This window comes from Oreochromis aureus, linkage group 8 (genome assembly GCF_013358895.1).
Source record: "Oreochromis aureus strain Israel breed Guangdong linkage group 8, ZZ_aureus, whole genome shotgun sequence".
In the NCBI taxonomy this organism is placed as follows: Eukaryota; Metazoa; Chordata; class Actinopteri; order Cichliformes; family Cichlidae; genus Oreochromis; species Oreochromis aureus.
This window is the reverse complement of record NC_052949.1, coordinates 6,144,010-6,152,200: the sequence shown is the minus strand read 5'-3', so window position 1 is coordinate 6,152,200 and position 8,191 is coordinate 6,144,010.

Sequence of the window (8,191 nt, the reverse complement as noted above, 5' to 3'; positions counted from 1 at the left end):
ATATTTCTAAGCTTTCATTCCTTTCTAGAAATACTCTGTTCCCACCAACACTATATGGCCAATAAAACATTTAATACTGTGGTAAAGATAATAACACTTGGCAAAGCAGAAATGTTTTGGCCGCCTATGCTGTAATACATCAACCGATTCTATTCTTGTCACTCGATTTCTCCTCGGATGCCAATAAATGACAATAAAAATGGTTCTGAATTCAACTAAAAGAGTGTTTAAGTTGAAGTATAGACTTTTACGGCAAACTGCAGGTAGACAGCTTTCTATTTATATTTTAATATCCATGTCACAATGTGAGCTACAACAGCCTTTGCTGTATTCATGTCGGAAAACATGACTCTTATGTCATGTGACTTATGTCTGCATTATGCCAGTAGGGATCCCAGTGTCATTAGGCTGCAGGACACATTCAATGTCAAGCCACAGTCACCTCAGTCACATTGGATAGCTCGGCACGTTGTATATGTTCCTCTGGGAAGACTCACATTAAGCAAAGTCTACAGAAGTGACTGAAGGCAAAGATCAGCAGGAACCGAAGCATTGAAATGAGGTCATGTGTTGAGATGTTCCACCCCGATGCTGATGACTAAAGACTACAAATTTCAGTGATATAGATGGAAGGACGGATGGAAGATAGATGGAAGGACCGATAGATAGATAGATAGATAGATAGATAGATAGATAGATAGATAGATAGATAGATAGATAGATAGATAGATAGATAGATAGATAGATAGGGTCTTTTCACCCAGCATCCTTAACTACTTGTATATTGTTCCACAGATGAATGTTTTTTAGGGTCTAAAAGGACAAAATGGTCATGGGTGAGGGGCCAAATCTAGATACATTCAAAAGAATTCTACATATATGACAACAGGGCACATTGGAACAGAAAAGCAGTGTAAAAATGTTGGTTCGTTTTCAATTCTAGCGTCTTTACCCGTAACTGAGATCTGGCACTGACTCATGTCTCGGGGAGGGGCTTGTCAGCGAGTGTGTGGTGACATGTCCTTTACCTGTAGGACTCAGCCAGCTCAGAGGGAAGGAGCCACATGGATCCATCCTCTTTGGGATCCCACCACCTGCAGGAGGAGCTCTAGGGGTCCACTTTGTTATAGATGCCTGGGTGCCAACTGGCTTCAGGAAAAGCCCTGCCTGGGGAGAGGGAAGTCTTTGCAGCTCTGGTTAGACTGCTGCCCCTGAATCTGGATAAGCAGGTGAAAACAGATATGGATCAGACAGAGGAATGGATGAATTGAAGCACAGAAGCTCTAATAACTAGTCAGAATCAAGTTAGCCATTCTTCATTTCCTTTGGTGTTATTCAGTTTGTAAAGATAGCCTTTCAATTTTCTATGACTTTGCAAACTCTCCTCTAGAAATTAGCTTTTTTTAAACAAACGGCTAAATCACAAAGGAAGTGTGTAAATGTCACAAAGTACAGTTGAGCAGACTGTGATAATGGTGCAGTGTGTGACCGTTCATGTGGAATTTTAATAGGCAGCACAAAATCTCTCTGCGCTCTGCCTGCAATGAATTCACTTTCCCACATCAGCCAGAGGGAAAAAATGTTATCTCCCGCAAACCAAAACCAATTTGGTAGAGAATAAACGATGTACCTGCCCAATTGCCAGACACTAAACCCTCTGATCCCTTGTTATCTGCTTCATTTCTTTCATTTTGACACAGCAGTAACTGATTGTACAGCAGGAATACTCCATCACTCTCAGAGATCATCATTTCCATGCAAATAAGAAAAGTGGACGAGCAGACAGCACACTTAAGGAGCACTGAGGTATAATATCCCACGGCGGATCAATAAACAACATATGGAAGTGACTCATCACCAGTGCATTCACCCGGCTCATCCTTCTGGCAAAGTGCTGAGGCAAGGCTCTCCCCACGTCTGCTCCAGATCCGATAAGGAGAGATGTTCCCACTCAGACACAAGGGGCCTGCTGGCAACAAGTCCATCTCATTTCATTGATCTGCTCCTCCAGGATCTAAGAAATATGACTGAGAGCTGATTCCCTAATGGGAGTGCAAATGTAAACAGCAGGGCCATGGCCTGTCTGCATGATGTATGCCAGGTGGATGGACAGGCCACTCATCTTCTCATTGTCAGCTAATCGGCTGCCTGCCATGCCTTGTGTCTAAGTCAAGCCCGGGCTAATAGTCGGCAGACGGTGTCTTCCGCTCTCCTAACCATCACCCATCACTCTTAGACATATACACATATAATTCCCCCTCACCCCTCTCTTCTCTGTCCCCCTCAATCTAAACTCCCATAGGGGACAAGGCGAGAGCTGTGGTTAGGGTTAAGTGTTGCAGTTATGGTGATGCACATACATTTTTAATCACACTTATGTACCTCTTGTAAGGCAGCAAGCCTTTTGGTCCCAGGCTCCACCATTTATATTCAAGCCCACTTCCTACAACTATAGATCATCTGCATTTGGACAGGCTTTTGAAATTTATTGACTTTAATAGTCAAAGCAATATTTGACTCTGTTGAAGTAAAACATAAAAAGTAATCACAGAGAAAAGTCCCAGTCCATCAGTCTAATGATGATATCTTTTAGCAATATTGAAAAGGTAAGTGATAAGATCAGCCCACTCAATCATTTTGGCAGGTAATATTCTTTTACAGTATACAAATGCAATATTGATTCATCTAGGGAGCAAATCAGGGAAACTATATTAAAGTCTTAAACTTTATTAAAGTAAATGAATGTAATAAAATGGGTTTTAAAAAAATTACCACTAACCAGCTCAAATTTATTTCCCTTGTAGCTCACAATTTACAGTCAGGAAGTTTTTCAGTGCAGCATCAAAAGGGATTTGAGATTAAGCAATAAAAAACGCTGATGGAAGTGAAGACTTTCCACTATAATTCAAAGGGTTTAAAAAAAATATTACATCAACCATTTAGCAAGTATCCCCATTTTTACAGGTTCTAAAGTACTGTAAATTGATTATTACAGTTACAACAAGGATTATCTTTAATACTTGGATGCAAACCCGTTTAGGCCAGTGATTACCTGAGGCCTGAAACCAGAGGAGTCATTTGCTGTGAAGTACCAACCCTTTAATTTTTACGCTGTGCCCCCCTTTTTTTGCTGGATCCCTTTCAGTGTTTTCAACGCTTCGATCATCCTCCTGTGTTACATCAACCCTCTGCATGTCCTCCTTCATTTCACCCATTCTTCTCTGTCATCATCATCATCTTTTACTCCTGTCTAGAAGCTCTATCTTCAACAACCTGTATCCAATATATCCACTGTTCCTCCTCTGGACATGTCCAAACCATTTCAGCTTTGCCTCTCTAACTTTGTCTCCAAACTGCTCAACCTGAGCTGTGCCTCTGGCATATGTTTTTCCACTCCTGTCCATCCTGGTCACTTCCAATGAAAATTGTCGCATCTTCAACCCTGCCACCTCCAGCTCCACCTCCTGTCTTTAGTGCCATCATCTCCAAACCACACATCACAGTAGGTTTCACTACCATATTGTAAACCTTCCTTTTCAGTCATGCAACTATCAACAGCTGATTTCAGTTCCAGCTAACATTAACTTATGGCTCAGGTGATAATTTTCTAAGAATCCATTTGGAAATTCTCATATACTGTACACAGTTTTTAAATTACTTCACCTTGCCTACATGTGCTACCGTATCTGCAACCTGCTTTGCAACCCACCTCCCCATTTTTGCCCGTACAGCTAAACATAAATTATTGCACAAAGAAAAAACATTTTTCTTTGATTATAGTGGTCCTGAACTTTAGTTTTGTGGTTAATTATTATATTTGAATGATTATTCCAGTAATTGTTTGGACTTTTCTTTCACTACAAATTCTGAGCACCTCTCCAACCTGCAAATATCTTCTCAAACATTGTATTAAAATCTCTGGAGTCTAGACTGGAGTTAGGGTTAGAATTTTAAAAAGATTTAATTATATTTTCAAGAAAATTAAAACACATTTTGACTTGCTTTGACATTGCTTTATCTAATTATCCCATAATATTTTCACAGAGGAGTGAGGACTAAAGTTATGCGAGTACTAACTAGCAGAGGCTTCAAAGTCTGATTCATATGTAACACTTTTGCTTTCTCCAGGCAATGCAGCAGGATATTTCTATTCACTGATGTATATGGGAGGTACAGCAGCAGCAGCCTGGCTGACCTTGGTGCTCCTCATGTATCAGCCAAGTACTCAATGTAAGCCCAGGCAGAGGAAAATAATCACTCTGAATAATTTCTTAATGCTTTCACAGAGGAAACTGGTCAGGCAGACCAGTGTGAAGCATAGAAACAAAAAAGAAGTTTTACTGGATGGCAGCGAGACAGAGAGCAAATAAAACCTGGAGACAAAGAGAGTGGATAACCAAAGAGTAATGTAATAATAAATAAAACTGTAGTAAAAAGGAGGGATGAATGAAAGAAGGGCCATGCATGATAAAGGGGTGGGGTGGTATGGAGGCAGTGCTGTGTCCAGAGTTCTGAGATCCTGCTGCAGTCTACATTATTCATGGCAAAGCTAGACTCATCCAGGGTGACTTACATAGCTCATCATTTACATGCTATCACTACTGAATTATTTAAATAATGAGTTGTGAGTCTGATGATCCATAAAGCATGGGGTGGGCTCCCTGAGGGGAAACAATGACTTAGAGGTTGGTCACAAGCAGCTATGGCTAATTCAGAATAATAGCAATTTACATTGTAAAGACAAGAGCAGAGAGACCTCTGGAGTAATCCACTGACATCAATAAAGATGATGTTACACTAGTGACCAGCTGGAGACCATGGCAGGACCACAATGTATGTGACCGTGTGCAATGAATTTTGAAGTGGTCTGCTATCAGCCTGTGATTAAATTGGCTCAAGTTGGCAAATACATCTGTTTGTGATATTATGATCAATGACTGTGACAAATCTGAGAAAACTGCAAATCTCTGGCCAGATGAACTTAAATTACTTACATTCAGTTTAACCAGAAATTCATATATCTGCAAAGGAAATTCCTCTAAAGTAACATAGTTGCTGCAAGATGGCAATTTAACTGCACAATGACATTGCTTTAATAGTCAGAATATAACCAGAATACAACCAGCTGGCATCCAGTTAAGTCGAGTCCCTTATTGCAAAGCAACACATTGCAGATGAGTTAGTTTCACTGACTCACTCACTCATTAGATGAAAGTTACTGGCAAACTTTTCCCAATCTGTCTGAGAGCGATTGCAGTCTCCCGCCAGGCGACTTATGCAATTGCCTTCCAACAAAAAATGCCCAACCTTGCTTAGAGGTCGAGTCTGCAAAACCATCATCCCTCAAATACTTGCAATCAGCCACCCAGTGTGGAAAAATTCAGTGCAATCACCCCTTAACAACCTTCCTAGTCGCAAGGAAGTTTCAATCCTATATTTACTCTCGTGTGACTGAGCCACTGCACATCAGACATGAAAGGTAGCTGAACCAAAATCATGAAGTGTCACACTGAAAATGGCTCAAACATGGTCCAGCATTCATGCCATACAGAGCTCTGCAGAGGCACGTCTACACGTTGTAGCTGTCTGCTGCAGCTGAGGCCACTTTTAGAAATATGGGGAAAAACCTGCATTCTTTTTTGTGTTTATGCTGATGTAGCTGTTCTCTTTTCTGTTCAAACAAGCTTTACAGCAAAACAGCATTAAATCTCTGCATAGCATATCATGCACAAGCAACACACTTGTTATAGATTGAAGCCCATCTGCAAAAACTATGCACTGATTGAATTCCCAAAGTCCTATAAATCCAGCATAAAGAAGAGAACTTAAAACACCTAAAGTGCTAAATGTATCTAATCTGGAAGCAACCTTTGGCTTCTCTGGTGCTGAATATCTGCAGCAGTCATCTTGTTGGTTTAGGGTGAACAATGAAGATTAACCCATGCTATACCATCTGTGGTATAGCAGATGAAATATCTGTATCTTGCACTGCATACCTGGATCTCTTCATAATGGAAAATATTCACTCATATTCCAAATCTCGTCATTCCAAATAAAAACAAATAAAGAGTCACAGCATCACATAAAACTCACTTTGTTTCTACAAACCTGCCACAGAAAATACATTAATTTAAAGAACCCACATAAGCAACAGACTGAATCTGTGAACCACATTACTAAACCACAGCAGTTCATCATTCATGTGAGATGTAATCATAACATCCACCTAAACCTAGGGGGACATCCAGAAACGGTAACAGTTTCATACCCCACATATATGTGATGAAAGAATCTTTTATACTGGAGGTTTTTGGCTGCGCACACACTTGTGGTCCCTGAGGCATTTTAGAGCTTCAAGCGTTGGCAGTAATAGCTTAAAGACTGTACACTTTAATGTATGATTATACTGTAGCTCCTTATTGTAAATTATATCCAGGTGTAAAACATAAGAGTGTGTTAAAGCATGATGGTTTGGCAGAGTAAAGGGAGTAATTCTAAGCTCATTTTATTCATTTTAATATTATGGTCACAGATCCAATGTCTTCTCTGCATCTTGACTCCAGTCTTCTTACTGTGGCTGCTCTATAAAAAATTGCACACATGTAAAGTGAAAGTTTATTCTTTTCAGAAGACCCCATCTTTCAGTAACTACACCTAAGAAGAAATTTGCTACACTCAAAATGATTTATCCCTTATGTTGTTGAAGCTAAAGAGAGAAGAGAGCCAGGGAGCGGCAGTGGGGATCCATGCTGAGAAAGAGTACTACAGATGTGATGTTTGCTTTGAGAGTGTTGATGGAGAAGCTTAGAGAAGGCCAGAAGCAGTTGCTCTGTGTCTTTGTTGATCAAGAAAAGCATATGATGGGGAGAGAGAGGAACTGCAGTACTGCATGAGGAAGTCAGGAGTGGCAGAGAAGTATGGGAGGCCGGTGCATGAAGACAGTGAGACAGTGGTGAGCTGTGTGGTAGGGGTGACACTGGGTTCAAGGTGGGGATTTGATTACCTCAGGCAAAGGCTCTGGGCACTTTCTTGGCTGTGATGGGGATGGACAGGCTGACACATGAGTCTCTATGATGTTTGCAGATGATACTGTCATCTATAGTGAGAGTAGGGTGCAGGTGGAAGAGAGTCTGGACAGGCACAGGTATGTGCTGGAAAGAAGAGGAATGAAAGTCAGTATAAGGAAAAGAATACGTATGTAAATGAGAAGGAGACAAGAGAAAAGGCTGGAAGTGAAGGTATATGAGTTTAAATACCTGCGGTCAACCTTGTAAAGCAGCAGACAATCAACAAGAGAGGTGGAGGAGAGAGTACAGGCAGAGTGGAGCTGGTGGAGACGAGTGTCCTGAGTGATTTACAACAGGATAGCAGTAAAAGTGAAAGGAAAGGTTTGCAAGATGATTGTGAGACCTGCTATGATGTATGGTTTGGAAATTGTGGCCCTGACAAAAAGACAGAAGGTGGAGGTGGCGTAGCTGAAGATGCTAAGATTTTGGTTGGGAGTCATCAGGATGGACTAGATTAGAAGTATATCAGAGGAACAGCACAGGCTGAGTGCTTTAGAGATGATTTGTACATGTGCAGAGGAGGAATAGTAGATATACTGGACAAAGGATGTTGTAAAAGAAGCTGCCACACTCAAAAAATAAAAAAAATAAAATGAAGGCAGGAGGAAAAAAGACCTTAGAAGAGGTTCATGCAGTGAAGGATGACATGCAGACAAGCACTTCAAAATAGATTGCATTGAATTATAACGTATTCTGGACCTTTGATGGAGGAAATGTTCTATAACTGGACCTCCTTAAATTTTAATTTAACATCCCTGATATAGCAAAACATATTTTACAAAATAATATGTATTTCAAATTCCAGTAACATTTTAAAATGTATATTTTAAGAAAACCAACTATCCAAAGTTCATATAGAACCATCCCATCTAATTATTTTTGGACAGCTAGCATGCCCTCAGGCAGCAGCTAACAATGGGACTTGATAATGATGCACAAAACGTACACTCTATAGATAATTTGTCTAAATCCATTTATTCGAGAAATGGACAGAAAGCTCATGTGGCTTTATTTTTAAAAAAGCACAGATTAAATGATTAATATTCAGCATAACCCTTAAATGAAGAGGGTGAAGCTTTAAACTTTTGTCATCACTGAAAACAAAAGAGAGATGATGCTTCCAC